The sequence below is a fragment of the Melospiza melodia genome, unplaced genomic scaffold, assembly GCF_035770615.1.
Source record: "Melospiza melodia melodia isolate bMelMel2 unplaced genomic scaffold, bMelMel2.pri scaffold_54, whole genome shotgun sequence".
Taxonomy (NCBI): Eukaryota; Metazoa; Chordata; class Aves; order Passeriformes; family Passerellidae; genus Melospiza; species Melospiza melodia.
Genome location: NW_026948798.1, coordinates 1,129,361 through 1,144,932, shown reverse-complemented (window position 1 = coordinate 1,144,932; position 15,572 = coordinate 1,129,361). Strand labels below are relative to the sequence as shown.

At 47.5% G+C, this 15,572-nt stretch overlaps 1 long non-coding RNA gene across 1 annotated transcript; it reads right to left on the bottom strand.

Annotated features, from left to right (window-relative positions):
- Positions 1–10,264: 10,264 nt before the first annotated feature.
- Positions 10,265–12,076, bottom strand: LOC134413856 (uncharacterized). Its single transcript, XR_010026599.1, has 3 exons — positions 11,974–12,076; positions 11,206–11,318; positions 10,265–10,364 (listed from the first exon to the last, which is right to left on the bottom strand). It is a non-coding gene; the product is annotated as an uncharacterized LOC134413856 (long non-coding RNA).
- Positions 12,077–15,572: the final 3,496 nt, after the last annotated feature.

The window sequence follows — 15,572 nt, the reverse complement described above, 5'->3', positions numbered from 1 at the left end:
CAGGCAGCAGCTCAGGAAGTCATGCAGGCAAGATGAAAATAGGTTGGGCTGCTGCAGCTTTTGTCTTCCTCCTGTGGCTATCAGGAGTTGAGGCTGGGGAAAAAGGAGACACCAGGCTCCACCTGCTTCTTTCCCATCTGTCACTGCTCTCCCAGATCCCACTGATTAAGCTCCACTCTGCAGTGGCAGTTTCTGCCCTGGCACAGACCCAGAGATGACTTTCCTTTACCAACCAAAAACCCAAACTCTGATGCAGCCACAGCTTTCCCACTGTCCTGCAGATCTTGCCTTGGCAACTGATTTCATTGCCTGACCTAGTTAGTGGGAACTACATCAGCACAAGCACATTTCCTTCCCTGAGGATTCATATCAGCTTGAGAGGTGTTTTGGAAGAAGGACTTTGCTATACTAACTCTACTGTATCCAAGGGTTAGGATATGAAAACTATCTCTGCAGTGCTTCTTGTCTCTTAAGCACAGCTGCCATAAAACAAAACCAATCAAGCTTTTTGCTTTGTTCTTGAAAACAATGGGAATTGGAAGGAAAGAAAGGAAATCCACCAGGTATTCCTCAGGTAAGGAGACAAACATTTGGAATCTCATCTTCAACACAGACACATTAAGAAGCATGCACAAATGTACTGGGATGAAAACGCCTGCTGGGACACACAGGAGCCACCTGCAGCTCTGTCTCTCAGCAGCCTGAAAAATTCTGCTTTCCTTACATGGAAAAGAAAAATTTTCATGGTCAAACCAGAAGGAGAGGTTCCATCCCTACGGTCACCCTCGACTCATTTGGCTACACAAGTCAATGCATGAATGGTAGGTCCATCCCAGAAAGTGCCAGGAAACAAATGGGAGGTTTTGGCAGGCTCTCCACATCACCAGGCTCTGCCTTGGTGATGTGGAGAATGTTGCTTTGGGCTAGGAGAGAAACACGGTCACTGAGTGTTTCAGCAGCACTGCACAAGAAGCAGAAGAGACTCTGTGGCCTTTACACCCTCATGCCCAGGTTTCAGGCACGTTTCCCAGTGAGAAGAAACTGCACAGGGGGTTAAGTTCCTCTCTAAAAACCAGTGCCTTAGCAACTTTCTTGTGTTTGGGCTTCCTTTCTTCATTTCTGGAAATGGAACACCAGTTCTGAGAGGCTTGCCTTGTGGTTTTAGGGGCATCTTCACAGACAGACAAGTGGGAACAACTTGAAACCCAAAGCAAATGTTGCCTAAGAAGAGCTGGGTAGTGTTTGCCTGTGGTGAGGCTTGAGCTGTCTGGCAATCCCTTTCCATGATGTGCAGAAACGTCCAGCTGCTCCCCAGAACTCAGTCCCTCTGGGCACGCAGGCCTCTGGAAACCCCTGAGGATTCCAGCCTTTCTCCTGCTCAAGAGCATCTAACCTAAGCTGAGCTCCAGTTTCTTCAGCAAGGCCAAGGATGCTCACTTCCATGCAGCTGACAGTGTCCATGGAGCTCAGCAGGTCTTTCTGATACTCCTCAGGCCAAGGAATTACAGTGTAGATTGGCAAGACATCACCTGCTCCTTATCCAGTGTGGTTCATGTGGAACCAAGCTCTAACATGCTGACAAGTCAGAGGGAGAGAGCTCATTCTGCTTTTGCAAGATGGTATTTAGAAACATAAGACACCAACTTGGAACTATTCAAACCTCAACTTGCAGAATCCATCTCAAATAGACAAAAATAACAATGGCAAGAGGCCTTGGAGTCTCCATAAAAATGCCCAGCACTGTCTTGATAACTCTGTGCTCGTGGCACTGAAATAGATGGTGACCAAAGAGACTTTGCTATTATCCTCTTTAAGCCAAAGGAGAATTTCAAAGCTGGAAATGGCAATGCACTCCCCTTGTGTACAAATAATTTATGCAGCTTTCTGTCCTTTTCCCACATCACCAGAGGTGACAAAGAGGGTTTTATCCTGACTCTCAGCTGAGCTCAGCCACTGGCCATGGTGGGGAGCTGGAGTCCTCCCTGTCATTAGAACTGTGCAGGCCAGGGATGGCCCTGCTCCTGTGGTAAAGAAACACAGCACCTGTGTCAACTGCCCATGTTGGATCCCAGCCCAGGCACCTGCCTGCAAGCTCATCAACTTGTTAAAGTACCAAGAAACAGCCAAGGGTTTGGCAAACAATTCTAACTGCAGTCAGAGGAAAACACATCCTAAACTTATCCAGGCCACCCACATCTGTGACTGAACAATGTACAGATGACTTGAAAGCCTGAAAGTTTCGAAGATCCACAGGATTTGGAAAAGATGCTACAGAATGGAAGAGAAAAGCTGTGTTTATAAAATGAAAAAGCAAGCAGAACTGCTTGGGCATTGCTTTGGTAGTAGGTTTTTTCTCTTTTCCTTTTTTGTTTACTTTTCTTTTTCCTTTTTCAATTATGTTTTCTATAAAATTGAAACTGGGAAGGTCTAACGTCCATTGCTCAGGATGTTTATCACATGTCTACCCTGTCCACTGAAAAATTCTTGTCCTTCAGAAACAGAGTTCCAACATTGTTCAAAAAACAAGTGAGAAATGCCAGGCATGGCTGGAGGCCAAAATGGCAGGTTTCTGAACTGCCACTTCCCTTTCTGATACAACCAAAGCTACAGCAGATGCTGATGTGTTGCAGGGGCATTTTTAGAAGGAGACCTTGGTGGAAGTGGTGCCAGCAGATGGCAATGGGATTTTTTCCAATGGCACACAGAGCATGGGACAGGTGAGAAAGACAGTGGGATCAGTGAGTATTTGCACCTTACCAAGACAGGAGTTGCATTCCAGGAAGGAACTTCTCGTTCCACCATTTCGATGCCCACAATTCCCAAAGACCATATGTCCACTTTGGGGCCACGTGGTTGACCTGTCACCACTTCAGGCGCCAGCCACCCAGCAGCGCCGGCCACGGAGCTCCGTCTGCCCTGCTCAGGGCTGAGCTGAGCAAAGAGGCCAAAGTCAGCTGTGGAGAAAAAAACAAACCATGAAAGCCAGCTCCAATTAGGAAACCAAGCAAAAGAATTCCCCACTCTCAGGCTAAGAATGTGCTGTTGAATCTCCTGGAGAACTGTCCACACTCGATTTCCTTGGGGCTTTAGCCAAGGGAGTATGGAATTGGCCACTTCCAAAAAAACCCAGGTTTCTTAATGCTGCTCACAGCAGTGGACTTTATTCCCCTGAAGTTTTAGATTGTAGCTCTGTCCTGGGGTGACGTTATGATGCTTGTATCCCCATTCATCTGTTCTGTGCCTTTAAGACCGGCTCTGAAGAGTGGAAGTTTTGTTTGGGTTTCTCTTATCAGGGACACAGAGATAGGCAGTACATAGGGCTGTTTTTCACTTCTTGCTTTCAGCTTGCTGCTTTGCTGGCTTGCTTTTCTGCTCTTGCTTCTGCTCTCGCTTTTGCTTCTGCTTATTAGCTAGTCTAGCTAAACAGTCCAAATTCCTTCCCAGACTGTTTCTCCTCTCCTGTTCCTGTGACCATCTTGAACCTGCTCCAGACTGGGACCTGGGAACACCGAAGGTTTGGCTGCAGCAGCTGCCCCAGTGCCGGAGGGACTGAGAACAGAGCAACCACCCCCGAAAGAGACTTTCTGATTTTGTCATCTTTCTCAGAGCGGTGTCAGCTGGTATTGCTCATTTTGTGTGCTGGGGGGTGCTGGGCCAGTCAAATAAACAGGTTCTTTCCACCTCTCTCCAAGGAAATTTTTTTCCCGAACCGGTTGGGGGGAGGGGCCGTGTGGGTTTTTCTTTCTGGAGGGGCCCCCTTTGCAGATTCTTTAACAAATTTGCCCTAAACCAGGACAAAATATTGGCGCCCAAATGTGGGGCTCAAGAGGGAGTGGAAAAACCCTGTTTTGACTGCATTTTGGTTGCTATTACTCTGTGTTCCTTTAAATCAGCTAATAGCCATGCTTTTTGAATTAATAATGTCTATTGGGGTGAAGGTTTGCATGCATTTCTTGTCCCTAGGGTTTTTTGAGATTTTAATACCTCTCTGGTCCCTAGGTTTATTTTCTTATCCAGAAATAGCTTTAGTATTGCCCCTCATACGTAGTTTTTACATCAGAGGGGCAGTGACCAGAGTAGCTATCCTGCTGGGCTTGGTGGCAATAATGTGCAAGAAGTTTATAAACATGCTAGGGTTTAAAAACATTTAAAAGGGTTTTTAAAAACATTTAAAAAAATGCTAGGGTCTGCTCCAGGTATGAATGGTTCATGGCTATGGTTATGCATCCAGTTTGTTGCAGGAGGAGCAGGAGGGAATGAGGTTTTTCAGCCTCTGCTTTCCTCCTTCTCCTATGAATCAGTTGCATCACTAGTGAAGGATGTTCAGTTTCCCCTCAATGTTAAAGAAACCATCTTCCTGGTATTCAATCTGGTAACCTTCCTCTATACAGCCTGCTGCTTCTCTAGAATGAGGGCTGAGATTTCTAGACAGGCTGATGAGACCCCTGACTCAGGAGTTGACCCAGGTGTGGAAAATCCTAAGTGGTGTGGGAAATGGGAGGATATGGGCCAAATCCTGAAGGAATTCTCTGAGCCTATAGTCTGGGATTTTCCCCATGAACAAATTCAGAACCCAGCTGAGGTGAGGAAATATTTGAAAGAGAAGTACCAGGATGAGCCTAAGGAGAGGAAGGTCATTGCAGTGAGCTGGGCCCTGGCCTATGCTTATCACACTCGGTAAGATACTGTCGGGCAGCAGACAGAGGCAGGGGGGCAGGGAGATAAATCAGCAACTGTCCCGGTGACTCAGGCTGCAGCTAACAGCCCAGGCTCGAAGCCAGCATCTAAACCCATGGCTGTTGCTACCAGCAGTAGAAGTGGGAAATGCACGGACAAGACCAATCGACCAGGGGATGATGATGATGATGATGATGATGATGATGAAGGAGAAGGAACCTCAATGCCTCCTGACATAAAATCAGGAGTCAAAGCAACAGGTGCAAGATCAGATGAGTCCTTTTCCCTGAAGGACCTTCGTGGCCTACGGAAGGACTACACTCGAAGGTCTGATGAATCCATAATTAGTTGGCTTGCCTGTCTCTGGGATGCTGCAGGCGAGGCTACAGTTCTGGATGGCACTGAAGCCAGGCATTTGGGATCCCTGTCACAGGATCCTGTCATAGACCAAGGAATGATGAGGGGAGCTAACTCTCACAGCCTCTGGGAACGGGTCCTAAGAAGCGTAGCAGAAAGATCCCTGTGTGCAGACGATCTCTATATGCAGCAAACCCAGTGGAAGACAATAGAGCAAGGGATCCAATGCCTGAGAGAAATGGCAGTGGCAGAGATTATCTTCTCAGATGATGTAGCAACTAGGAACCCAGACTTAGTACCATGCATGTCTGTGATGTGGCGAAAACTCGTACGACTTGGGCCACATGAATATGCTTCTGCCTTAGCCATCATGAAAAGGGATGAGAGGGATGAGACTGTGCTTGACATGGCAAGGAAGCTCCGAGCATATGCAGATGCTGTACATGGCCCGACACATGCCAGAATCGCAGCGGTAGAAACACGTCTGCAGAAATTAGAGGATAAGGTAGAGGAGAACCATAAGAAGCTTAGAGAGGAGATTAAAGAAGACCTTCTCCAAATTTCAGCAGTACAGATCAGAGGTTCTGGTATCCAAGGCAGACGTTTCCCAGATGGTGAGAGAAGGTACACCCCATGAGCTGAGCTGTGGGTTTACCTGCGTGATTGTGGGGAAAACATGAGAAGGTGGGATAGGAAACCTACTGCTGTTCTGGCACGACGGGTGTGTGAACTGAAGGAAGCCACCAGGAGGAAAGCAGCTCCAGTTGCCCGTAGCTGAACAGCCAGGTATGATGATGATGACATGTCTGATCCCCTCGAAGGAACATCCAAAACATACGCCCAGGGAAAGAAGGATAACCAGGCTTAGAGGGGCCCTGCCTCTAGCCAGGTAGAGGCCAGGGAAAATCGTGTTTTCTGGTCTGTGTGGATTCATTGGCCTGGCACATCGGAACCACAAGAGTATAAAGGTTTGGTTGATACTGGTGCGCAGTGCACATTAATCCCATCAAGACATGTGGGGACAGTCTGTTTCTATTGCTCGTGTGACAGGGGGATCCCAGGATTTCACTTTGGTGGAAGCTGATGTGAGCCTAACGGGAAATGAGTGGAAGAAGCATCCTATTGTGACTGGCCCAGAGGCCCCATGTATTTTGGGCATAGACTACCTTCGGAGTGGGTACTTCAAAGACCCAAAAGGACTCAGATGGGCATTTGGAATAGCTGCTGTAGAGACAGAGGGCATCCAGCAATTGAACACCTTGCCTGGGTTGTCTGAGAATCCATCTGCAGTAGGATGCCTGACGGGAGAAGAGCAACGAGTGCCAATTGCCACTTCCATAGCGCATCGACGACAGTATAGGACCAATCGAGATGCTGTGATCCCCATCCATAAGATGATCCGAGAGCTGGAGAGCCAAGGGGTTGTCAGCAAGACCCACTCACCCTTCAACAGCCCCATTTGGCCTGTGCTTAAATCTGAAGGAGAATGGAGATTGACTGTGGACTACCATGCATTGAATGAAGTGACTCCACCACTGAGTGCTGCCATGCCAGACATATTAGAGCTCCAGTACGAGCTGGAGTCCAAGGCAGCAAAGTGGTATGCCACTATAGACATTGCCAATGCATTTTTCTCCATTCCTCTGGCAGCAGAATGCAGGCCTCAGTTTGCCTTCACCTGGAGGGGAGTGCAGTACACCTGGAACCAACTGCCCCAGGGGTGGAAGCACAGCCCCACCATCTGCCATGGACTGATCCAGGCTGCACTGGAAAAGGGTGAGGCTCCAGAACATCTGCAGTATATTGATGACATCATTGTGTGGGGGAACACAGCTGCGGAAGTGTTCGAGAAAGGGAGGGAAATCATCCAGATCCTCCTGGGAGCTGGTTTCGCCATTAAAAAGAGCAAAGTAAAGGGACCAGCTCGTGAGATTCCGTTCCTGGGAGTGAAGTGGCAAGATGGACGGCGTCAGATTCCTACAGATGTCATCAACAAGATCACAGCAATGTCTCCACCCACCAATAAGGAAGAGACACAAGCTTTCTTGGGTGCAATAGGTTCTTGGAGGATGCATTTTCCTGAGTACAGTCAGATCATGAGCCCTCTTTACCTGGTCACCCGCAAGAAGAACAATTTCCAGTGGGGCCCTGAGCAGCAACAAGCCTTTGTCCAGATCAAGCAGGAGATTGCTCATGCAGTAGCCCTTGGCCCAGTCAGGACAGGACCAGAGGTAAAGAACATGCTGTACTCTGCAGCTGGGAACCATGGCTTGTCCTGGAGCCTTTGGCAGAAGGTGCCTGGGGAGACTCGAGGTCAACCACTGGGATTTTGGAGTCGAAGCTACAGAGGCTTTGAAGCCAACTACACTCCAACAGAGAAAGAAATCCTGGCTGCCTATGAAGGAGTTCAGGCTGCCTTGGAGGTAATAGGCACTGAAGCACAACTCCTCCTGGCACCCTGACTACCAGTGCTGGGGTGGATGTTCAAAGGCAAGGTTCCTTCCACTCACCATGCCACCAGTGCTACATAGAGCAAATGGACTGCTCTTATCACTCAGCATGCCCATATAGGTAAACTGAACTGCCCTGGGATTTTGGAGGTCATTACAAATTGGCCCGAAGGTGAGAATTTTGGTGTCACAGATGAAGAGGAACAAGAACCAGTGACACGGGCTGAAGAGGCTCCTCCCTATAACCAACTGCCCCCAGAGGAAACACACTACACTCTTTTCACTGACGGTTCCTGTCGCATCGTAGGGATGAACCGGAAATGGAAAGCAGCCGTATGGAGCCCCACATGACAGGTTGCACAGGCTACTGAAGGAGAAGGTGGATCAAGCCAACTTGCTGAAATCAAAGCTGTTCAACTGGCCCTGAACATTGCTGAGAGAGAGAAGTGGCCAAAGCTCTACCTCTACACTGATTCATGGATGGTAGCCAATGCTCTGTGGGGATGGCTGGAGAGGTAGAAAAAGGCTAACTGGCAAGGTAGAGGAAAACCAATTTGGGCTGCTGATGAGTGGAAAGACATTGCTACCAGGGTAGGGAGGCTACCTGTGAAAGTCCGCCGTGTAGATGCCCATGTACCCAAGAGTAGGGCCAATGAGGAGCACCAAAACAATGAGCAGGTGGACCAAGCTGCAAAGATAGGGGTGTCCAAAATAGACCTAGATTGGGAACATAAGGGAGAGTTATTCCTAGCTAGATGGGCCCATGATGCCTCAGGCCACCAGGGCAGAGATGCCACCTATAAATGGGCACAAGACCGAGGGGTGGATTTAACCATGGACAGTATTTCTCAGGTTATCCATGACTGTGAGACGTGTGCTGCCATCAAGCAGGCCAAGCGAGTGAAGCCCCTGTGGTACGGTGGGCAGTGGTCCAAGTACAAGTATGGGGGCCTGGCAGATTGACTCCATCACACTGCCCCAGACACGCCAGGGTGAGCGCTACGTGCTGACCATGGTGGAAGCCACCACTGGATGGTTGGAAACCTACCCTGTGTCTCATGCTACAGCCCAGAACACCATCCTGGGCCTTGAAAAGCAAGTTCTGTGGAGACACGGCACCCCTGAGAGGATGGAGTCAGACAATGGGACTCATTTCAAGAACAGCCTTATCAACACCTGGGCTAGGGAACGTGGCATTGAGTGGGTGTACCATATCCCCTACCATGCACCAGCTGCAGGAAAAGTGGAGAGGTACAATGGACTACTAAAAACCCAGTTGAAAGCTTTGGGTGGGGGATCTTTCAAGAATTGGGAGCAGCATTTAGCAAAGGCCACCTGGTTAGTTAACACCTGAGGTTCCACCAACCGAGCAGGTCCTGCCCAGTCTGAGTCCCTGAATGTAATAGAAGGAGACAAAGTCCCAGTGGTACATATCAGAGGTTTGTTAGGGAAGACTGTGTGGACCAATTCTGCCTCGAGTAGAGACAAACCCATTCATGGGGTTGTATTTGCTCAGGGACCAGCTTGCACGTGGTGGATAATGCAAAGAGATGGAACAACACAATGTGTACCTCAGGGAGATCTGATTGTGGGGTAAGAATGATATGCAATATCACTGTTCTTTGGATGTTACTGCCATTGTCTGTACATTAAACCATACAGACATGAGATAGAAGGAAATGTGTAAGAGTTGAAGGTCTGGGCAAGTGGAAGATGGAGAAGGAAATGTGTAAGTGTCGAAGGTCTGAGCAAGTGATAGATGGAGCTTTAAGTGAGTAAAGTGAAAAGGGGGAATCCTGCAGCTCTGTAATATAGGGCCTGGATTCAGTGATCCAGTGTGGGGATGTGATGAAGGCATGATGGGTATTGCTTGTAATTTTGGGGAAACAGATGGAAATTTTGTATGAATAATGCATGATGTGTTGTAGTATGTTGATGATATGGGGATAAGGGGTGGAATGTCCTGGGGTGACGTTATGATGCTTGTATCCCCATTCATCTGTTCTGTGCCTTTAAGACCGGCTCTGAAGAGTGGAAGTTTTGTTTGGGTTTCTCTTATCAGGGACACAGAGACGGCAGTACATAGGGCTGTTTTTCACTTCTTGCTTTCAGCTTGCTGCTTTGCTGGCTTGCTTTTCTGCTCTTGCTTCTGCTCTCGCTTTTGCTTCTGCTTATTAGCTAGTTCTAGCTAAACAGTCCAAATTCCTTCCCGGACTGTTTCTCCTCTCCTGTTTCTGTGACCATCTCGAACCTGCTCCGGACTGGGACCCGGGAACACCGAAGGTTTGGCTGCAGCAGCTGCCCAGTGCCGGAGGGACTGAGAAAAGAGCAACCACCCCCGAAAGAGACTTTCTGACTTTGCCATGTTTCTCAGAGCGGTGTCATCTGGTATTGCTCATTTTGTGTGCTGGGGGGTGCTGTGTCTGTCAAATAAACAGGTTCTTTCCACCTCTCTCCAAGGAATTTTTTTTCCCGAACCGGTTGGGGGGAGGGGCCATGTGGGTTTTGCTTTCTGGAGGGGCCCACCTTTGCAGATTCTTTAACAAATTTGCCCTAAACCAGGACAAGCTCCCTCTGTCTGGAAGGGACACACACAGAGCAAGGCCACTCTTGACTGCTTGTGGCTCCTTCTACCTCTGTGCACGTTCCAACTGTGCCCTCAGCTCGCAGCAGGGGTCCCTGCACTGCCACCAGCACCATTTTTGGGGAGCTGGCAGTCACTCCAAGCTGCCCCACACCCACATCTCTGGAACGCTGCACCTGACCAAGAATATACTGACCCAGCTTGACAGAACCGTCAGTTCTGAGAAGGATGTTGCTGCTCTTCACATCTTGGTGGATGACGTGGTTTGAATGAAGAAATTGTAGTCCTTGCAGGCACTGAGAGAGAAAACAGAAACAGGAGGTCAAAAATGAGTGATGGGATTTCATCCCACAAGAAAGAAAACAAAGAACCTAAAAGATTCACTCTCCAGGGGAATGGGGAGTAAAGGCAGAACAGTAATGGCCACTGAGAGGAAGAGCTTGCTGCTCCAACACTTGCAGAGAGGGACCTTTCTGAGGAAAGGCACGACAGCTTTTGAAAGAGCAACAGCACCTGCTGTTGTAGGCTGTCCCATGCAAACCAGCCAGGATGACTCCTGCTGCAGTGGACGGGCTTTTTCCATGCAGAGACAAAGGAAGGGTTTTGAAAAGAAAAGTCCCTCCCTTTGGTGTGAAGCCGATCACTTTTGGGTGGTAGGCTGCATGACAAAGATTTTCTTGCTGGCCTCAGCACAGGCTTGGAAGTATCACACCAGTCACTTTCCGGAAACAAAGAGCATTTTGGCAGCACTACTATCCTTTTCAGCTGAGGACTCTGAGAAATGAGTCTTTTCTTTGCTGATCATTTCAAATCCTGCCACCAGCACCTTTGCTTTTACAGGCAAGGAATGCAGTGAAGACAGACTCCAGGCAAACATTTAGAGAGGCAAGGTGGAGAACAGCAAATACAAATACAAGAGACAGAGTGAGAATGCAACAGCAGGAGATAAGAGTACTGGCAGTGAGTACAGGGAGTGCAGGGGCACTGGCAGGCCTTTCACTTGAGATGCTTTTACTTGCCCATAGAATAGCAGCAACACAGAAACAAAGCTTGGCACAGGAAATCACTCCAGCTCTGAGGCCCCGTTTCCCAGACAATGCTGCCCAAGCCCTTGGAAACACAGATGGGATTGCTGACCTCCCGACTGATGGCTGCCATCTCATCTTCCAACAGGTAGGTCTGGCTGATGACATTGCTCAGAGTGCCTCCATCCATGTACTCCATAACCAGGTTCCTCACCCACAAGGTAGCTGAAAGAAGGAAACAAGGGCATGGAGATGAATATAAATGGCTAGGTTTCTGTTCGGAAAAGACGGGTTGATTCTTCTTTTCAGGTTCCTTTGAGACAAAGACAAAATAAAGGAAGAGACATCCCCTCTTGGCTGTGCATTGTTTGCCATCTGTGCAGTCTCAAGGAGAAAGGCACAGCTGCAAAAAAGGAGATGTCTTAGATGGGCAGCAAGCAAAATGTGCAGTTTAGTAACAGCCCAGATAAAAAAACCTGTCATGCATGGTGTTTCTGGAAAAAAGGTCCTAGTCTTCCTGGCATCATAGCAATGCAAAACAGTGGCAACAATCCAAGGGAAATCCTTGTTAGTTTACCTGGACGTAAGAAGACACTTGAAAAAAATCAAGCTCCAAAACAAAGTGGTGGCTGTGAATATAGAGATCATTGATTTAGTAAGACACGAGTCATCCAGGTTTTTGAACAATTTTCAAATACCATGTGCCAGCGAGGACTCATGCAGACAAAATGCAATCTCTTCCCATCCACTGGAGATGAAAAGAGCAATAATAATTAGCCAATAATTACAGCTCTATTTTCTGCCAGGGACCAAAGTGGGATTTTACCTTGCAAGTTTGCAATATGTGAACAAACATTCATGGGACAAAAGCACAACTCACCTGTCTAAACAGTTGACCAGGTTGGGATTCCTGTTCACCTTCATGACCATGAGTTCATTGACTTTTAGTTCCTTCTTCCTTAGTCCTTGAAGCTGTATTTTCTTGATGGCCACCTAAAATGACATTGAAAATCAGTAACTTGAGAGGCTGGTGGCACGAGACCACAAGGCACGTGGAGCGAGTGATTTTGCAATGACACATCTGAGCTGTGCCAAACTGCCTTGTGATTAGGCACTGCAGTAATCAGGAACTGACATTCCAACAGCCCATTTCTCTGCTCCCTTGGGAGCCAGTTACAGGACATGTGGGGCCACTAACATTTTGCCTTGACCACTTGGTAACAGCAGTGTCTCAGCTATCACCCACTCAGCTCTGACCACACTCTCTGCTGCTTTGTTTGGGACTTAGAAGAAGTAATCCATGCCTTAATAATCTGTGGATACATCTTGGGCTATGGGCAGGGCTTAGGGCTTTCAGGGACGCCTTGCAGATCTCTCCCTATGTGCAGTTCCCAAGTGCAGCACTGCAGGTGGCCAAGGAACTACCAGTAACTTTCAGATGGATTTGCTGGCAGCCAGAAATGAGAATTCAGGACTCTGAAGCTGTAGCCCCATAGAGCAGTGAGGTGCTCAAAGGCACCACCTTTGTTTTAGCAATGGAGAGTGAGTGAGCACGTCCTTCTTTGAAAGGAACCGCTGCCCTCTGTGCCTTCCTTCCGGCAGCTGAGGAGGACAAAGTCCCAAATGTGTTTTGTGGGCTGTCACCAGTCTGTGCGAGTGAAGCCCCTGTGGTACGGTGGGCGGTGGTCCAAGTACAAGTATGGAGAGGCCTGGCAGATTGACTCCATCACACTGCTTCAGACACGCCAGGGCAAGAACTATGTGCTGACCATGGTGGAAGCCACCACTGGATGACCCAGTGGAGACCCACCCTGTGCCTCACACCACTGCCCAGAAAACCATCCTGGGCCTGGAAAAGCAAATCCTGTGGAGACATGGTGTGGAGACATCTTTGTCCATTTGTCCCAGGTGCCCACGGGGGTGGGTTTCTTACCTATGTACAGGTAGTCATTTGGTGACAGGGAGACTCCCACCAGGCATGTTAAGAGCGTATCGTCTACGCTTTCCATGGCCATGCAAAGATTGTCTGGCTTTAATGACTTCACCAAAGTGACACAGATGTTTTGTTTTGGCTGAGGGACAATCCAGCTGGTGGTCACTTGGATACAGATGAGGGCACTGATAAAGACGATGGCAACAGTGGCACTGGTACTGCTGCAGGGTGCCCTGGAGAGTATCGCAGAAAGAATCATACTTCTTCTTTCCCACTGGGTAGTTTTCACTTGTGGATGGTAAAAGCACACATTAGTTGACTTATTTTAATACATTCTAAAATATTCTTAAGTTCCCCCTATAGTTCTTACTAACTCCTCCCAATCACTCCCTTCTCTTTTTAAGGGAAGTTTGAGGGAGGGAAAAAGGAGTAGTTTCAAGAGGGGAAAGAGGAAGGGGTAGAGATAAAGCGTCACTGGTAGAGGGATGGAAAAGGGAGGGGTGTGTCTGCATTTGAGATTGACATGGACATTATCAGTGGGATATAGCTATAGATATATCTATATCTACGTGCGGTGAGTGTCCTTGCCACAGTGCTGGATATGTGAATTTTTTTTTCTTCATCTCCAAAAGAAAGCTGCTTCTGTGGCATGGTGGGAGAGGGAGCTGACTTTATGTTCATTCCAGGGGTCATCTTCAGATCTGTGGTCTACGTAGGGACTGATAAATATTCTGGGAATCCACCGGGGTCCTGCATCTGTAGAAACATAAGCATATCCTCTCCGCCACATAATGAGAGGCTATGGCCCTACAATAATTTTAGATTCATGATTCTGGTCAAGTACTGGAGGTCTTTCATTGAGGTGTGCATACATGTTGCTATGAAGTGCCCTAAGACAGAGGGGTTTGGTTCTTTTTGAGAGCAATTTGTGAAATATATATGACATTCGAATTCATGAAATTCGAATAATGTAAAGTACTTTGCACAGTCTCTCTTGTATAGAGAGAGCCAGGGGTATAAGTACAAACCACAAATGGGATGGGACTGCTGTGGAACGTGCCTTGAGCTATTTTATTTTTAAGCATCAGTCTCACTACATGGTTGTGACAATGGGAAGATGCCAGCAGCTCACATCCCAAGCAGCAGACCAAGAACTTAATGTTACAACTTACTTTATAAGATTTTTGACCAATCACACAAAGCAAAAGCATATTGATAGCAGCTCCATTCAACCACTATAAGCACAAGTACCTTTGGTTAAAACAATGCTTGCTTATTTTGCATACAATACCTTCTTGTAAGCCTAAAAACACAATGCACAGAGTTCCATTATTAAACTTGAAACTTCCGTATATCTTGCTAGAAAAACTTTTCTGTATCTTTGGGAGTTATTCTAGACAAGCGTTAATACACAGACCATTGTTCTATTTGTCCTTGCTTTTCTACTTTTTAATAATTCTTCTGCTGACCTATCTCATGGCTACTGCTTAGCTCTAATCACAGTTCTGCTGTCTCTGAGGCCTGCCTTTTGCAGCTTTCCCAAAAACCCTCTGATTTTGTGGATTCTCACACTGAACACAAGTTCAGCTATTTGAAATCAAATGCTCACTGATGTAGATAATATTAGACATGGCACACTGCAAAATAGAGCTGCTATAGATTTTTTGCTGTTAGCACATGGGCACAGGTGTGGGAATTTTGAAGGAATGTGTTTTATGAACCTCTCTTCCACTCACAGGAAACTCAAACAACTAGAAGACAACATGAAGAAATTGACTGTGAATGATTTGGACTTGGATGAATGGTTGGAGGGATGGGGAATAACTGGATAATTGAAAGATAGCTTAAAGGGAGCTTTGTTATTACTATTAGTTATTATTGTATTGCTTTGTGCTATTCTGTGCATAGTGAAGTTAGTGACCTGCTTGATAGAAAATACAGTGAAAAGGGTTTGGCTGGTGAGAGAAGAAGAAGGGGGAATTGTAGCAATGTATCTGAACAACTTGGGCCACACTGTGCACCAGTCATATTGCTTGTAGTCATTCTTATCAGAGCCCTCTGGAATTCATACAGGTTCCTAAGACATAAACTGTGCTAAAGGAAGAAAGAAAAGGCTGAGAAACAAAATACCAGGACCGCAAGAACTCGATAACAGAGGGCTGTGAACCACCTGGACTGTAACCAATCACATACACTGCAAAGTGAGTGGAGAACACAAGGACAAGAGAGAGGCACCAATGAAGAAGAGCGTGATCAGTGTATGCAGTAGGGTTAGAATGTATCAATAAGTGCATTATGTAAAAAATAAATGGCTTCTGTTTTACCATACTGGTTAGTAGCACGGGAGTCCTGCTTTCCCACAATGGGTGCCTGGTAAGGAGGGAGGATTCTTTTCCATAAAAAGGAAAGAACTGAGTCAGGAGCAGGAGATAAGTGACCCTTGCAGGCCTGGGGCCTCATTGCCTCCTTGTCCCTGCTCAGCAGCCTGGCAGGGGCTGCCCCATGCTCCTGCCCTTGGCATTGCACATCCCCACATGCCAGTGCCC